General features: G+C 36.9%; 1 protein-coding gene across 2 annotated transcripts in view; it reads right to left on the bottom strand.

Annotated features, from left to right (window-relative positions):
- The window catches only part of LOC138138084 (uncharacterized), a 62,917-nt gene extending 49,493 nt beyond the window's left edge, over positions 1–13,424 (bottom strand). Inside the window, exons 1-2 of one of the 2 annotated variants that reach the window (XM_069057831.1) lie at positions 13,382–13,424; positions 13,262–13,331 (exon numbers count right to left, since the gene is read on the bottom strand). The gene's annotated coding sequence lies outside the window, so the exon portion shown is untranslated. Of the gene's footprint in view, positions 1–13,261 lie in introns of both variants that reach the window. The other variant, XM_069057830.1, reaches the window with a different exon arrangement.
- Positions 13,425–18,607: the final 5,183 nt, after the last annotated feature.

The raw sequence follows: 18,607 nt of genomic DNA, 5'->3' as shown, positions 1-18,607 counted from the left end.
TTTTTTCTCATAATTCGATTTTCAAAGTAAAAGTGGTGTCACGTCTTTACTTGCAATGATTGATGCGACTGAATTTCAGCATTTTTACATGAACTTGTACAATAGCTCAACTTTAGCATAATTAGTAAACAGCGTTGTTTACTGAAACTTTGTAGCAAAAAAAAAATCGATGCTTCTTAATTACCTAATGCCAACAATACAGCATGTGATTTAATCTTGTCGCAAATTCTTAACGAATCGCACAATTTTTTCCACCTACCCTTACGGCCGAATTTAATTAGTTGATTAAAGGACCGGAGCTTGATTAATCTCGAGAGTGCCACCTTGCTGATGATACCTTTCCACATAAGACAAAAAGAATCGGTTTTGTGTTAACGGGCCCTCTTGCATAGTTATTCCATCTCGTCGGTTACCTGGGTAAAGGGTCATAAATAGTTAAAAGGGCCTCAGACTTATGTATAATTCCGCCGGTGTACCGTCGACGATTGACCCACCGGACTGACCTATTACCCTTCTCCGGGATTCCGGGACTGTAGGATCCGGTTTACCTATTTCCGGTGCTCGTCGTTTCTTACCAACAAACGGGAAGAGCCTCATTGTGCGATCGGGGGACATAAATATCCCCTGGTTCAGATAATATTGTAAATTCGCGGGGTGGTTCCTGCTGCAGCGGTATTTCATCCTGCGACGATAATCTCCTTTTCCCTCGTTTTTTTAAATCTAAACGAATCTAGATAGGGACGTTGTATAAATCATCGGCATATGCTTAACGCATAAATAAAAAACGAATAAATCGGCCCTGGCATGTATTATTATTGTGCTGCTGAAATTGTCCCAGCTTTCGGATGAGATTAGATCCCATCTGAAACGACAAAAGGTCGCTCGTTCGCCCCAAAAAAATCCACTGGATCACTCTGTCTCTTATTTATCGAAACGAATCTTTTCATTTAACTTTTCCATTGTGGATGCTGCATCTCCGCAGCGGAAATGCCACCAGACAAGCACTTGAAGTGCATTTATCGATCGATATGAAAGCTTTCACAAGCTAATTGTTTACAAATACTCAAAACTGATTTTGCTCGAGTTGTGTTCTAGGCTAGCTTTCCTTGCTCCGAAAGGAAAACGGACGTTTTCCGCCTGTGAATTGTCAAATTAGGTGTACGTCGATTGTAACTTCCGAACTACTTTGTCGAATCGAATGAATTCACGCTTCAATATGAGGCTATGAACAAAACTTCGGGTGATTTTCATCCGAAATTGGGGATTAAGAAAGTTTCGAGACGGTGGGATGTCATTTTGGCCGTTGCGTAAATACGGACTCTGCCACTGCTCTAATTCCAAATAACTCTCAAAAAATATTGAATTAAGGGAAACGAACAAAGCAATGGCAATCTGAAAGCTCCAGATTCTAATTTATAACGTTCCAAATCGATACAGACAACGGGCTCAAAGCTAAAGTCAGTTAGCTCAAATATTACTCTTTTTTTCCTTAAACAATTAGGTATTTAAGTTGAAAATTTGTTGGGAACTTTGAGCGGAATGTATAATTGCTGCTCCTTCGCAGATACCTGAATTACAAAACAACTCAAGGCAATGGGATTTCAATAAAGCACTCGTAATTTATTTTTTAGGCATCCATAATGAAAATGCGGACGACAAATAACTCTTTTTCGGACGCACTTTTTCGTACGCACTTTTTCGGACGCATTTTATTTGGGCGAAAAAGTGTTGTATCGTTTATTTCTGGTGCTTATTTGGTGCATAATAAGAAAATGAACGTTCATGTAATCGACAGCAACAGCGTGATGAAGAAATGTCTAATACAACTAACAGCCAAAGTGATGTCTAATGTCTAATACGCCGCCGGACATCGCAGATGATAATCTCAATAATTGTCACCATAAAGAAGTTTCATCGTAATTGTAGATTGTATCATTAAGAGAAGAAGTGAGGCTTTTTGTGCTAAGCCCAGAGATTGGGGACCGAGACGAAGTCGAGGTCGCAACTGGGCGATCACAAAAAAAAATCTAAAAATTTGCTTCAAACATTTTTAACCCTATGCTTGAAATAAATTTCTCTTTCACGGTCTACAATCTAAGTTGACGCTCCTTAAGATTTGTGGTTCGCCGAGGACGTGCAAATCTACCTTTACAAATCACTCCTTCGGATTATCTGAGGTAACATATTAATACTCCAGCTACTCTGCATTCCCTGTTAAAATATTGTTTGATTAAAAATTAACTTTTTACTTGGGCTGTCCAAAACACTGTAAAACAGCTAATTACTAAATTTAAATTATTCTCTTATTCACATCAACAAAGCACATTTAAATAAGTTTATTAATTATATCAATGCGTTGTAATTTTTTTAGAACTTTGACCTTTTTCACCGAAGTTTAAAAAATCAATAACCTGGATTCACATGATAAGAATTCAATTCTCAGGTGGTAACCTTATATCAAACAAATTTCAGGAAGCCTCTTTTTATATGCCCCATGTGATGAATTATTTTTTCATCATAGGGGGATTACCAGCTGTCAATCTCCTGATCATACATTCACATTCACAGAATAAAATTACTTCTTACGTATAGATCCGCACCCACTTTCAATAAAGTTGTCGCACTTAATTGAAAAAAGATTATTCTAATACAAAAAATGTTTAGATCTGTTATTTAATAAAACAACAAACTGGTTTCAACATCTTTAAGCTGCTTGTGCGCGAAGTTTTGAAACATACTCTGCATAAGCGAACAAAAGGCAACCGTGGCTCGTTTAATTAAAATTTAATTAATACATTTTTAGCTTAGCATTACGTTAACAATAATTTATTTTATCATTATTTATGACAACACGTCCACAATACCGGTTGAAAGAATAATTCGTTGATTAAAAAAAGTAACACAATTAATTTTGTAATCCTGGGCTGGGATGGCGTTCGATTGTTTTGCTTTTTTGAAGTGTAAATTGACAGTTGTAATTAGAGCATGTTGACAGCTAACCTAAAATCTTTCTGTTTTTTCTTCTCAGCAAAAATAGAAGAACTAACGATTCCTATTATATTCGTCCAGTCCTCAACTTCGTCTCGGTCTTCAATCTCTGGCCTTAGCACAAAAAGACTCACTTCTACTCTTAATGATATAATCTACTCTTAGATTATTATGCAGTTTAAAAGTTTGTATAAAAACTTTTGAATGCGGAAACTGTTACGTTACTTAACCGCTAGCAACAAAACTTTTGTTCCCTTGGGTGGCCGTATTACGGTGGTTTTACCGTATTAACTATATAATTACACAATGAATGCGCTTGCAACATTGAAAATTTAATCTATTTAATTGGGTAAACCAGTTAATCTCTCTCTTTCTCTTTTATGTTATTTTTACAAAACAGTCGGCATGTTTCATTACGAGGTACTCCCAGCAATACATTGAATTTTAGTTTTATAATCGCATTATTACACAACTAATTATGATTGTTTGCCTGCAGTCATTTTCATTTAATTGTCAGAAATGATTATATTATATTCACATATTAATAAATGGAAATAAATTCACTTCAACGAACAAATCAATTTCATACCTAATATTCTTGCAGCGACATTTTGTTCTTTAGATCTGATACAATTTGTTGATTAATTCCTACGTAGATCAAACGTGCGTGTTCAGCCAATCAGAGCGCTTGCTTTCATCCAATCAAAAATGTTTATCGCGATAAAAACGTCCTACTACTCTGTCATCTGTCAAAAGTGATTAAAATTGGATGTTACTTCTGTTAGATCCTCAAATTGTTTGTAATAATTGTGTTTTTAATAACTGTATTATAAATAAATAATTAAATAATCTTTTGGAAATAATCTTGCCAAAAATAACACGACCTAATTTTTTATATCTGATAAATTTCCCAATTTTCACTTAAACATTTTTGCTTTAAACAATTTTACTTGAACCGCAGACGACACATCCGTTCGCTATTTTGACGCGTACAAGCGATTTTTTACCCTCGATACGGCTATTCATGTCAAATCGGAGCTTTCCCACACAGGTATTGAGTTATTTCGCTTTTAAAGCTCTGCCTTCACGATTTCCTCTTTTACGGCGACACACAATCTTACACAGTTCTGATTTCTAAAAGTCGCAACGGCGAACCCAACTCCCGTCTTGTTTTTCTCAAACCATTTAAACATGTCACATTTCTCCATTTTCTATATTTCCGATAAATTATTTTCGAAAACTCGAACGCTCGCTTGTTTCTTCTTCTCCAGCGGTTACGCTGCTTTTACCTAACATTAAATGCGCTGACAGGATGATTCAATGTCGGAGAGATAAATAAGTGAAATATGAAAAGAATATCTTACGTCACAACTCCGCAATCACAACGTACCCATAAATGCACGCTGGTGAAATTTTTATTACTATTTCACCTAAATCATTACTGCTTCATTGAGCGCTTGCTTTCATCCAATCAAAAATGTTTATCGCGATAAAAACGTCCTACTACTCTGTCATCTGTCAAAAGTGATTAAAATTGGATGTTACTTCTGTTAGATCCTCAAATTGTTTGTAATAATTGTGTTTTTAATAACTGTATTATAAATAAATAATTAAATAATCTTTTGGAAATAATCTTGCCAAAAATAACACGACCTAATTTTTTATATCTGATAAATTTCCCAATTTTCACTTAAACATTTTTGCTTTAAACAATTTTACTTGTTGATATTTGGGCATTTTTATTCAAAGGTTTTAACCCTCGAGCTAAAGCTCTCGGGCCTAACCAAAATAAAAATGCCCAAATTCAACACTTAAAAGTGTCAAAGCAAAAAGTATTTGTTAATTGAAAAATTTATCAGATAAAAAAATTAGGTCCTGTTATTTTACTTTCGACAAATTATTAAGATTGATTTATTCACGAGAATTATCTTCGTATTCGATAAAGCAAAACTTGCAGCTTTCAGTGAACCTCTAGATAGATAAATTAACTTCTTCCCAGTTCACTGTTATCTTTAGTTATGAAAATTTTGATGAGTCTTTAAAACTTTAAATCTACGTAGAATGACAAACTATGCAGCTTCAGAACGAAGGCACTGCCGCAGATTAAATCTTGTTTTCTTTATGCACTTATTTTACCTTATCAAAGTGTTAATTATTCATTTACTTTCCTTATTTAGTAATAAATAAAATAGCAATTTGTAAAAAAGTTCAGTTTTATATCTGAATACGGACAAAACTGCAAAAACCTTTCTCTGAATATTTTTTACTTTTTAATGTTTTTCCTCAATAACAACCAACATTCTTTTCGAGTAAAATACGATTGTTACTAAAAATTATGCTGCTGTATTTTACTTTTAATTAACAACAGCCGACTTAAAAAGCTTTGATGAAAATCTCTCAAAACGGAAACATGTTTAGATTATTTAAAATAAAATTATACAGAGAGTTGTTCACAATGCGGAAAATAGAAATACGCCAATATTAGCTATACGCTCTTTAGTAACTTAATTAAAATAAAAACATTGCAACCAATGAACAGCGTGTACTCTAGCCATTTTCTATTAATCGTAAATACAGTGTGTCCAAAAGTCCCAATAAAATCGAAACCAATGATTTTCGAGAAAAACGCAAAAACAGATGAACTAGCGTTTTCAAAAAGTTTTCTATTGATGGTATCTGCTGTTTTTGATGACCTTGAAAGAGTCATTAATCATCAGAGGTTTTTTAAATGGCAACGTTGCATTTTTACTACCGTTTTTAATAGATCTTTTAATTGTCTACCCGACGGTCAAAAAAATTTTCAATTTACATAAGAAATTTCCTCAAAAAAAAACAATTTTTTTTTTAATAATAACTTTTTCAAGGTCATCGAAAAAACCGAACAGACACTATCAGCAGAAAGCTTTTTTAAAACACTAATTGACTTTCTTTAGATTTTTTTCAAAAATTATGTGTTACGTTTTCATTTGGGTGTTTCCAGACTTTTTGGACACACTGTATGTAATTATTGGTCAGAAATGTATATCGTAATTTTTTTATAATAGAGTGCAATGACAAGGTTTATTTCAAATCAGTCCGTGGCAGGTAGCAATATTTACAGAAAATTTTGGACAAGTAAACAAGAGTAAAGCCTAAACAAAAATTTGTTTATGAAAACACAAATCCAGTTCCTCCGATTTGCTACCCTAAACATCCAGCAGAATATCAAATAATTGTGTATAATTTATCAACTGTTGTTTATTTCGTTAAAAAAACATAACAAATTGTGAACAGATTTTACATATATGTATTATTTTCGGGGGTTCCTCTGGCGGCCACCCATTCAAACACTGACTGCTCGTCACATTGCTTAACTTTTCATTAATCGAAAGATAATTTCATTTATTAACACAAACAACGCAAAAAGTGAGGTTAGATCTGTAATCCGTGGTGCGTTCACAATCGATTTGTCAACGCCTACTTTGAGGATAAATGTAACACAGTGATGACGACGATGAAATCAAGTAAAATGTTTAAAAACGAAGATTTTTAGCACCACTGTCTGTCGAATATTATGCATTAAAAAATAATCTAAGTGTGGATGTTTTATTCTGTTTTCCCGAGCTGTTGAATTAATAAAGAAGAGAGAAGCGAGATGTTTTATCGGTCCCGCGATAATCTCCGGCACTTCGTCTCGATTTTTTCCATCGAAATCTAAACGAATTTAGATATAGGAAACGTCCAATAAATCATCGATAGGCATATGCCTAACGCATAAATAAAAGAGGAATAAATCGTGTCGAACAGGTGTCATTATTCGTGCGTGGCGCAGCAGCCGGGGGCGGCGCAAGCGAAAAAATATATTAATACGGTAATGAGGGCAAGAGGGAAGTCGATTCCCGTGCGCCCTAAAGCAAACAATTTAATTTGTCGAATGAGACGTCATGTCTCGGAAAATACAAAGTAAATCGTCTTTGAAGCGCTCGCCCCATCGGCGTGGCAGGTCGAGAAACGGAAAGGGAATTATTCTTGTATAGAGGAGGAACGTGCCATCTTTATGTAGCCCCCGCACAAAAAATTTAACATCCATTTCATTAAAATTTGAAAATCATTATTCTCTGGAGCCGGGAGGAGAGTGTCGCGACGCTCCACGTCCCGGACGAGCGCCGGAATGGAACCGGTAAACGGTAAATTATTCATGGACATGCTGCTACTTTCAAAATTCCAGCACGCATTACACGACAATCCCATTCTGTTCTTGCGTTTTTATGCGAGATGCAAATGCGATCACGAACGAACAAATCATTTAATTCGCGCGGATCGGACCGAGGCACGCATGTTATGATTTTCGTTGGAAGACGCCAATGCTGAGGGAAGGATTACGGGGGCGTTATTTACAAAAGAAATGGAACTTATTTTCTCCGTTTTCATCTTTTTTCGCGTTCTTGTTGACGTGTTTGGCAACATCACCGTCCGCTAATCATAAATACGACTATAATATCAAGGTGTATGTACAGTGGAAATTTCATAATTGTTGACAAAAATGTAAGCATTGTTGTCTCCAAACACTCTGTTATAAAAATAACACATCTGTAATTAAACAACAAATGTAGCAAAGGAGTATACGTTTTTTATCTTCCCGGGGCATCCACCATTTCACCAAATATTGTTTTGCTTACTAAGTAATTCTCTTCAATCATAGAAATACCGTCTCGTACATTTCCAAAATAGTTATTTGTATATCAAGGATACGAAATCGTACTTTGACGAACCGAGAGAAAAATTGTCGCCAAGGCCGCTTTGCGGCCGAGGCAAACAATCTCGAGATCGTCAAAGGATTTCACTCACTTGTATTTAAAATAGCTATTGATTGCTGATTAACTCGAAACGAAATGAGCAAAGACATATTTTCCGCCTTGTGATGAGTTTCCGTGTTGAAAAGACAAGGAAGTAAAATTGAGGTAGATGCGTTCCTCGACACGTCCATCTGCTACGCCCCTGTTCCCATTGCCGACCTCCTCGTCGATTTGTCGTCGAATATTAGCATTAAAGTTTCGCGGAGGGGTTGGCCGTAATCGAAACGGGAGTGGAGGCAGTTAAGTCTAAGTAAGTTGATTTCGTAGCGATATCGTTCCCCGGAATGCCCGGACCGACCGAGCGAATCCGGTTATCTATCAGGATGATTGCTCCCTCTAACTGGCTATCACCCAACAAAAATTTACGAACGATGTTGCCTCTTTCGCGTCGCTGCTCCTGTAAATAATCTCCTTCGCGTCGTCTTTTTAACCTTCGGTCCACGGTTTTTGAGTGACGGCCGACAAACGGCCGATTACCGTTCCCCTTGTGGAGGTTTAACGGACTGATCCATCACTGTAATGAACGTGCACAACAATATACAAGAACGATGGACGACAAGGAATTGGGGCCGCGCTGCAGCCCTTAATGGGACCGAAAAACATCCGCCGAGCGGGAGAACGACCGGAGGTTCCCACGGGACGCCTCCACCTCTGATAATTATGTGAAATCAATTCCGCAAGCGAGCAGAACCGCAGACGACACATCCGTTCGCTATTTTGACGCGTACAAGCGATTTTTTACCCTCGATACGGCTATTCATGTCAAATCGGAGCTTTCCCACACAGGTATTGAGTTATTTCGCTTTTAAAGCTCTGCCTTCACGATTTCCTCTTTTACGGCGACACACAATCTTACACAGTTCTGATTTCTAAAAGTCGCAACGGCGAACCCAACTCCCGTCGTCTTGTTTTTCTCAAACCATTTAAACATGTCACATTTCTCCATTTTCTATATTTCCGATAAATTATTTTCCAAAACTCGAGCGCTCGCTTGTTTCTTCTTCTCCAGCGGTTACGCTGCTTTTACCTAACATTAAATGCGCTGACAGGATGATTCAATGTCGGAGAGATAAATAAGTGAAATATGAAAAGAATATCTTACGTCACAACTCCGCAATCACAACGTACCCATAAATGCACGTTGGTGAAATTTTTATTACTATTTCACCTAAATCATACTGCTTCATTGCTTTGAACAAAAAACGCAATTCTTACGTATGTCTGACTGCAATATATTGCACCCTCTGTAAATGCAAATATCGAGAAATAGCTGCATTCATTTTCGTGTTCGATGAGGCAACAGTCTCTTAAAAAATATGTTTTCCAATAGATCTGAACGTTTTTCCAGTTCATCAATTGCAACAAGTCTTGATTTTGAGACAAATTTTAAAAAGATTTGATTTTCAAATCAGGACCAAAGCTTCATTATAGAATCCTCTGATTCTTCGACCGGGAGGTTAGCAGTACTGTGCGAGTGAAAAATGTTTGAGGAGTGTTTGTATTCTTGATTCAATAGCAAAAACATTTTTTTAGGCACGGGACTTTTTCGTACTCACAAGCGGACGAAAAGTAACTCTTTTTCGGACGCACTTTTTCGGACGCACTTTTTCGGACTCTAACCTCTATTGGTCTATTTACTAAGTTAGCAATGAAACCGACAAATATGATTTGATGTTTGAAAATCTGTGTCATATTTTTTTAAATATTTTAAAAATAGCGTCTCGGTTGAAAATTATCGTCTCGACATAATTGTAGAAGATTTTGAGATCCCATTGTGAACATATCCTGTGATTTTAGAACACTCTGTATTTTATACAGTCACGTGTTTATTATTTTATTATAATTGCAAATACACAGCAACCATCTCCACATATGAAACAATGTTTTTTTAAACCATGTGAGTAGATACAACAGCTCTTCACAATGTATTAAAATACATTTAATTAAAAACTCATCGATTGCCATATCCAATTAACACGATTTAAATTGGTTTCTGCTCGCAGTGTTGTTAGCATCGCTCATTCTGTTTGGGGAAATTCGTTTGCCAATTCAGTAATAGCGCTGCACTAAATTGTTAAATATCTTTTTCACTTAACATGGCCATCGGTAATTTAGATACTGATGGGTACTGAAATATTTCACACGTTTTAACACTGAAAACAACTTTGTTGCAAGATAAATATACAACGCATTACACTGGTACAATTTTGTACAAAGACTGACAGATAGAACTTTTTTTAGTAACACTTGTAGAATACACAGAGTGTCCATAAAAGAATGTAGGATCGCCGACGGCTCTGGAAATTGAATTTGCCACCTCGTTTTCATGAAAATACTAACCACAAACTGTCAAGTATTCACAAGCTGTCGACACAAAGTTAACTTAACCTCATTTCCGGTTTCGAAGTGCTGCTCTGTTGTTACTTGCGTTCCTGGTCCAAAACTGTATAATTTCCAGTGGTGATACAAAGGTATTGTCTTTATCTGTTTTTATATTGAAAAATCAGCATAATTTTAGAACCCCGCAAATATTTTAGAAGTTATTGCTAAAATGGTCTTCACACATAACAAAATGAAGGTGCAAATCGTCAGATCGTCCCAAGGTGATTGAAGATGTAGATTTCTGAGTCGGTAAACTTTCAACGCCTACTATGATCCCACATTCATTTATAGACACTCTGTAGATTTACGTCACTAGCACAAACTCTACAAATATTATGCCGCTTAAACTCAAAAATTAAATTAAATTTTGATAAGTTTCTCATTTAAACCACAAAAGTGAAGTCTAAACACTTTTAGCCATCATCAATCCTTTACTGTAGCAAATTGGAAAAGTAAACAAGTTCTAATTTACCAACACGTTCATCTTTGTTATGTGTCTGCATGATATTAGCAAACTGTATATCATTTTGTACATGTCTGCAATCCTTTGATTATTTATTCCACCGTCCTTGTGCGTACAATAGATTTCGAAGGTGTTGTGCTCTTGCAAATTAATGTTTGCTTTACTGCCTCTGTGTTTATTGATGTTGAGCCTGGAGTTGATACATGTATATTCCAAGATTCAGATATTTTACATATTCAGCCGGCAGCCGCGACAAATTCTGTGCCCCTTGTAGTAACAGTGGAAAATTTGGTTTTATCCTGAGGTTCACTCTGTATTCTCAAACTTACAACGTAATAATTAACAACTGCTTCCACAACAATAAAGCAGTCACATTAATAACATAACAAAAAGCGAAAATCAACGATATACCCTCGCGCTACTAAGATAGTTCTTATTTATTTTTATTAGATTAACTAGGTCTACCTGGTCAGTACAAAATTACATCAACCACAACATCATAATGACTGGGTTATATCTAACACATTACCAAGCGCTGTAGCCAAGCGCTTAGCACGCCGCTTTGCGTTCTTGAGGTGCCGGGTTCGATTCCCACGGCTGCCTGGCCAAGCAGTGTGGATTTTTTTCATTTTCCAACACCATTACGTCTTGTTATGTGCAAGAAGCGCATATCACACATGGGTGAATGCCGGGTCAGATCTGTACCTACCACCACCGTGTTTCCGAACCCATCGATAGGCAGACCCATGTGGCTGAAACTTCAAGGGAATGCGTCAACAGCCAAGACCTTGACTTTCCCAAGGGAGGAAACGAAAAAATGGTTGTTTGCCTTTTTAGGCAAGGGAAAACAAGGCGATTTATTCCACCCTTACATCCTTTAGTGTATAAATAACTATTACAGATGAGTAAAACAACAAGTAAAAAATATATGTATCGTTTTATCTGGCAGAAAGAAAGGAGTATCCTAATCAAAGCTGAAAAAGTGGCGCTCGAAAAGAAACAGATTTAAGTTAAAAAGAGGGCAAAACCTGTAAATTATCGGAAGTTGAGCAGGGGCGGATCCGTTAATAAACTGTCCCGTCATCTCCACGAAAATAATTACGCCGACCAAAAGAGCCCCGGAATATCGGTGATAAATGAGGGGCGGACTCCTGGAATCGATGTAAATCCAGAGAGAAGAGCCGAAACCGATCAAACAAACCGCTCCTAGGTCCAACTGGGGATTGCGCACATATCATCCAACAAAACTGTTGACACACAACAAATGTTCACTCAAAACACCCCAAAACTCCACCCCGGAGCAATATATTCCCAATTAAATTTCTCGCGCTTCGCGATTTTAATTGGAACCGGAAAGTGATGTAGCCCGTCCGCAGCCCCGGCAAGGATATATGCACCGAATCGTGTGGAGGTTTTTATGAATTTACCTGGACGCACGCCGTAATGCAACACCGCCGTAAATAAGTCGAGTTAGGTTGGAGTCGTGGAGCGGGGGCGGCGGTATCCGGCTCTCTCGGCCATTTTCCTCCAACCCTCCGGGGAGCAATCGAGTGTCGTCACAGAAGAGTCATTCAGTATTCTGCGACAATAAAAGTTGATAGAGATTTTCATCTCTGCACAAATTTCCAGACAAAATCTACAGTTATGACAAATTTAATTCTGCTATCTCGACTTTCTCCCCTTTCACCCTATACCTTCTAATTTTCTTCCACTCCGGGAAGTTTTTGTTTGTTTGCCACTAAACAAAGAAAATATTATCTTTTAATTCGCCACATACTTAAGCCGGCTTCTTCGCCGACATATTTTTCTAGCGGGTTAAATGGAAGCCGTCAAGAACTCTGCCTCCGCCCTCTCCAACAACAATAACGTAAATTAGCCATTTCGAGAACGTTTTAACTTTAAACTTGTTAACCAACAACGACAGACGTGAGAGTCGTGTCAATAAGCATTCAAAGCACCACCGTTTTAAATATGATACGCGCGTTCCACCCCCAACGACTCTTTGACCACAAAAAGACACACCGAAATCGCGAGGAAACAGTCTTTAACTACGGTTGGAACTACTATTAGCGGCACGGATTAACGGAATGGGTCCTAGTGGGCTTATAGGTGAGTTTAAAAATGTTTTAATGCTTCTGTACAGACACGTACTGCGACATTTTGCCGCATTGTTCCATTTCATTTCGGAACTTTCTAGGACGTGAGAGACTAAAAACGAGCCTGGATGTGTCATTTGCTCCATTATTTTATATTTGCCACCAATTAACTGGATGACCTCTCTCTTTTAATTTTGGATTTTAATATTTTTACTGGCATTTTACCTTTTACCTCGCGCAGTGCAGCTCTAAATGACAAAAAATAAACAAAACCAACCAATCATATCTCTAAATTATTAACTATTCAATTAAAAGCAAACATTCTATTTTAATTAAACAAAAACTACAACTGCGTCAGATTGATTTTCGCGTACGTTAATTTTGGACATGTATTGTGGGTTGCGTTTTCAAATCCGCCGGGCTCATTATCACTCCTGATACCCTGTATATGCATCAAAAATTGTTCATTTTAGGACAGAGAATTAAACACAACTAACCTTTCACCTTTTTGGATGTTAATCACCCCTAGAGAGTTCTGTTATTTGCTTTCACAAGATTACATCAACACTAGAACAAAATCGTTTAAATTTGGAAAGGAAAAGTTTACATTACGTTACACATTTTCACCCGTGTAACATTACAGCACATATTCTCACACTTGACTAAAATAAATGCATGCTTCTTCAACATATCACTTGTTAGTGTTACTATTTTAAGCAGAAAAAGTAAATACAAAACACTACGTCAGATAATAATTTTGGCCCACACAGACTGATTGACTTAAATTGATTCAACAAATGAAAAAAATAGCTGAAATTTAAGCAGTCAAAAGCAAACATTACAGTGTAATGAAACTTTCTGTACAGTTAAATTTCTGGGACACCTTTTTATAAGAAGAAGTCGTTTAACGTGACATACAAAAGATGTTCACCACTCCTGAGTCTGCAGAGTAAAAACACAAACAACGCAAAAAGTGAGGTTAGATTTAAACAGGTGATTCATGATCTGTGATCCGTGATGCGGACAAATTTAAATGAACACCCAATATATTAAATTAGAATCAGGTCTGGAACCACGGAGTACCTAGTGGCTAGATAAAAAAAAATATTCTGCTAGTCCCATTATATCGGTTGTTTTGCTTTTTTAAAGTGTAAATTGACAGTTGCATTGCCATCCAGACAGCGTGTGACGTCACGAGGAAGGCCATACGCCAAACGTCAAAATTTGTTTCCATTTTCAGAAAGTATCAAATACGGTGTTTTAATCATTCTTATCAAAGACTGAAAATTGTGAGATAAGCAAAAGCTTGGTGGCAAGTGTATATAATAATATCAGTTAATACCAGCGTATTTACGTCGAGACTTTTTATTTTTTATGCCCTATCAACATTTTCGTGATTGCAAGTCGTTGTAAGTACAATTTAGTTGAAAAAATATTTGCTGCACATATAATTAAGATGTAAGAAGTACCATTTGTTGTGATTTGGTGTTATTTAAATGATTCACAAAGTAAAAATTACGCAAGAATAATAACTAGGTACAGAACTTAACCTCACTTGTAAATGACACATTTTCGCGTCATTATCAATTATTATCGCATTTTACTCCACGAGGCAGTAATTGTAAAGCCTAAACACATCGTTCTACCACAAAAAGAGTGCTAACCAAAAATCTGACTATTTTTATTAAATTCTGGAGGTTTCATTCATTTTTCGATGAAACCTTTACTGTGACGTCACGTCGTCACGATCAAAAACAATTGTTGCCTTAAAGCTTTGTGTTCTAGATGGCAATGACAATTGTAATTAGACCATGTTGACAGCTAACCTGAAATTTATAAACAAAAAATGTTTCTGTTTTTTTTTCTTTCTTTGCAATGTTTTACATTAAAAATAGTATGACTAACAATTCCTATTCTGGAAGCATATACCTAGGGGACCCTGAAAACAAACATGTTCAAATGTCATTCGTGTCAAACGGCGGGAAATTTAAACTTCACACCAAATGGTTTACTTTTTTCAACGCCTACTCAGCCCAGGATTTCATTTGAACGCATGATAAAAAGACCTAGGGACCTAGGCCATCTAACATTTATTAAAGAAAATGTTTTTAAATGGCAGATTCTAATTTAGTACTGTCCAACTTCAATAACGACTGTTTTACGTCATTTTCAGTTAATTAAAAGCTGCCTGAACTTTTTTCGATTTATTCAGCAGCGAGTTATAAAGCGCCCACTAACAATTGAACAACGAAAACAAAGTTATTTTATATTCCAAAATTGCACACAATAGAAACATTGAAATATTTAAACATTTGGGAAACCATCGAGGGCTTGGAAAAAAATACAGCAATATTTACAGCAGCAAAAGCTCAATAGAAATAAATCGTGCATCTCATCTCGGCAATTAAGCTCAGCAGTACCGGCTGAGTAATCCGGGATCTGAGTACCTGAGCGAAACTTTCAACTTCGTTGCAAATCGCAACTGCAAACTTCCCCTAATGGAGAACCACTGTTCCTCCGGTTTTATAATTATGCCTCAGCACCTGAAGGTTAGACGCAACGCCGCCGTTACAATTAAAAAAATGCTCGCAGTTCCCAACGCCATCTCTGACTGTGTGTTTTTTTCAACATTGCTAACGCAAATGGACGCGGGCCTTAAGGGTAATAAAAAAAGCTATTGCGCAACGATTCTTGGCGCTCTTCCAGGCAGTCCCGTCCCACCATTAAAATGAGATAACAACTTTATAATGGACTCATAACGGTTTCACAAAACCGGCAACGGAAGCGAATAATATAGAAAAAAATTATAAAATATGACATTTACATTAACACATCATTAACTGCAACAATAAAATGACCCGGCCGAGTTGTAAACAAACCGAAAAACCGGAATGATGGATTTTCACGAAACATTTACGATTCCATCTAATTCTGGTTGGAGTTGGAATTTTCGGCGGCGGTGGCGCTGCTGCTGCTGCTGGATGACCGCGGCATTGTTAACGAAATGATTTATTTGTTTATAAAAGAACAGAAGCGAAATGTATCGATTGGCAGGGGGAAACCAATCGAAAAACAAAAAAAGCGCCTCGTGAAAAAAGTGGAGCGCAGAACCGGAAAAGCTCACTTACGACAGTAAAAGAGACAAAAGGCCAGTCACAATGGATCTTTTTAAGGGAGAACTGAATGCAATCAATTACGGCCAATATAGTGGGACAGACGCAAGAAGACGCCGGAGAAAAGGGGAAAAAATATAATTTTCGGTGGTTTTAACTAAACAATGAAACGAGACGGATGGCCCTGTTTTCCGCTGAAAAACCGTGTCTTGAAGTTCGGCGGTGGCGCGACGTTGACAGGATAATGGGCCGTATTTAAGGGAGAGTCTAAGCGGCGATGAGGGCGCTAATTGCAACCGTGCTTTATGGTATTGGCCCTATTGAACTTTCATGGGAATTTTATGGCTTTTTCGCCCTCCGCTATAATTATTATTGCGCCGGCGATAAATTACGACCCTTGAAAAGTTCGAGGCGTTTAATTCGTGTTACTAAAACCATATTGAACAACCCTTTCGAAACGGGGGGTTTATAAATTAATTTGATGGAAAACCAGATAAGAGGAATTGTAGTAGCGAAAGCTTCGGATTCAGATATGAACAATTTACGCAATCGATTCGGAACGTTTTAAGGGTTTAATAAATAGCCTGGGGACCAGTGCCGGAATAAACCATTTTAATTTCGGTCACTACCAATACAGGAAATACCCAATTATCCCACGTTTCCGTTATTCAAACGCTTTTATCTCCACTTTATAACTTTTTTAAATCAAACACTGCATCGTCTACAACGCTTCAATTTGTTTAACGGCCGTCGTTAAAACTATCGGCCGCGAAATTTGATTTCGCGGCCTGTTTTAAGTACGCGAAGTGTTCATCTTAAATTAAAAACTGTGACAGGTCTGTTTCTCGAAAGGATTTTCCGAGACAGGAGGTCCTCGGCGTCCCTCGAAAATGTCGCATTAAACGAAAATCTATATCCCATAAGAATGCACGACGATGAAGCACTAACCTATCATCCTGCAGGTGAAAACCGTAATCTGTATGATGAATAGATAGTATCCATGTAAATTAAGTGTGCTGTCGCAGAAGAGTGAGAGGAAAACTATAACTGAATGTCACAAGTCACTCGGAATACAGATTGGCAGGATCGGGTCCTCAAATGGGTCCTTCGGTTATTCAGTTGTGATTTTACTTCTGGGAACGTTCGCTTTTGAATGACAGAAATCAAATCCAAGGTTTTTCTCCAGGGATCATCGCCGAAAGAAATTGGAGAATCCGTGGTAAATTAAACTTCTAAAAAGGCCAAAAAGAGTTTCTCTTAATTAGGTTTTTAACTCGATTTACATAAATCGCCGAACTGTTGCTGCAGACGATGTACACGGAATGAAATAACGAATTGTTAATTATTTCAGCTTAAGGAAGGTTTGTTTTTGATTTTTTCTGATTTGCACTGAATGGAAATTTCGCTCATCAATTCTGCGATCACGTTTCCCATCAGAATCATCTTCGTTAAAACCTCCTCAATATATTTTTGTTTTTGGTTTAGGATTCTCTCATGGGCTGTGACCTTGAAAATATCTGCACGAAGGCAGTGAAAATCTGTAAATGAAAACATCGACTACTTAACATGAAAATAGTCGGTTTGCGTCGTTTGCGCAGATATGACTCATAACCCATGAGAAAATCCAAGACCTCTACCAATCGGATTCCAGTCTGGTATAAGTGCTGGTATAAGTTTAATAAATAACTCGACAAAATTGATCATTATACTTTTTTTTTTATTTTGTTTCTCATTAACGAGTTGCCGTAACGAAACAGCTAACTACCCGCGTTTAATCTGAAACATGTAACAAGCTTGTCAAAACAAGTTCAGCAAAAATTCATTACTTGCACAAACAAGCAACTGAACCGGCAGTTTCTCAATAGATGGACGTATAATACACCTTGAAACGTGAATGAAAAATCGATTAATTATCGCAACTTTAATAATTATTACAGGAGCGACAGTTTTAATAAGCTGGTAGTGTTAAATCTAGACCAATGCACACGTTTTATTCCCATGACGATGAAGTTTGCAATTAAAAAGAGAAGCGGAACATCATGAAAGAGGCAGTCGCAGTCGCAGAGAAAGTATCATATTCTACTCGTGTGTAAAGGATATTATACTCACCTTCGCCTCACATCGCAAACGTCATTCGCGTAGTAACCATTACACGCTCGTGGCGTATAATACTATAGTTTGTCAGGCCTGTTTCAAAATAAGTTTTTTACTCTCAGCAACGCCTAACCGAAAAACATTAATAAAAATTCAAGTCTCTAACTGACAAATACGACTTTTTAAATTATGGCACATAAAACGCGCGGTATAATTTATTACAGAAAAGACCATTAAGTTCGCCGTATTACGAAATAATTGCTGGTGTGCAACACTGTCGTTTCAACGCCATAATTCCAGCCACAAATTCTACCCTCTCTAAATACAATTTGCTAATTACCAAGTTTGTTACAAATAACAGAATATCATGTAATTAAGCCGTCGTATGTTCTCTGATTTAAAAAGTTTAAATTTCCTAAAATATGAAACGTATTTTTTGAATTGCAGCTTTTCTTGTCAGGCCGAGACCACAAACATATAAATTCGTGATTTTTAATTTAATTAACAAATTAAAAATAACTTGGATTAAAGATTTAACAGAAGTTAATTAAAACACACCCGTTCTAGTAAAAAGTTTACAGTAATTATTTTTAAATAATAGTAGATATATTATTCAATGAGAGGGTAATGATGGCT

Source organism: Tenebrio molitor, chromosome 9, assembly GCF_963966145.1.
Source record: "Tenebrio molitor chromosome 9, icTenMoli1.1, whole genome shotgun sequence".
Lineage (NCBI taxonomy): Eukaryota > Metazoa > Arthropoda > Insecta > Coleoptera > Tenebrionidae > Tenebrio > Tenebrio molitor.
The sequence above is the reverse complement of the archived record's forward strand: the minus strand, read 5'-3'. Positions and strand labels throughout refer to the sequence as shown.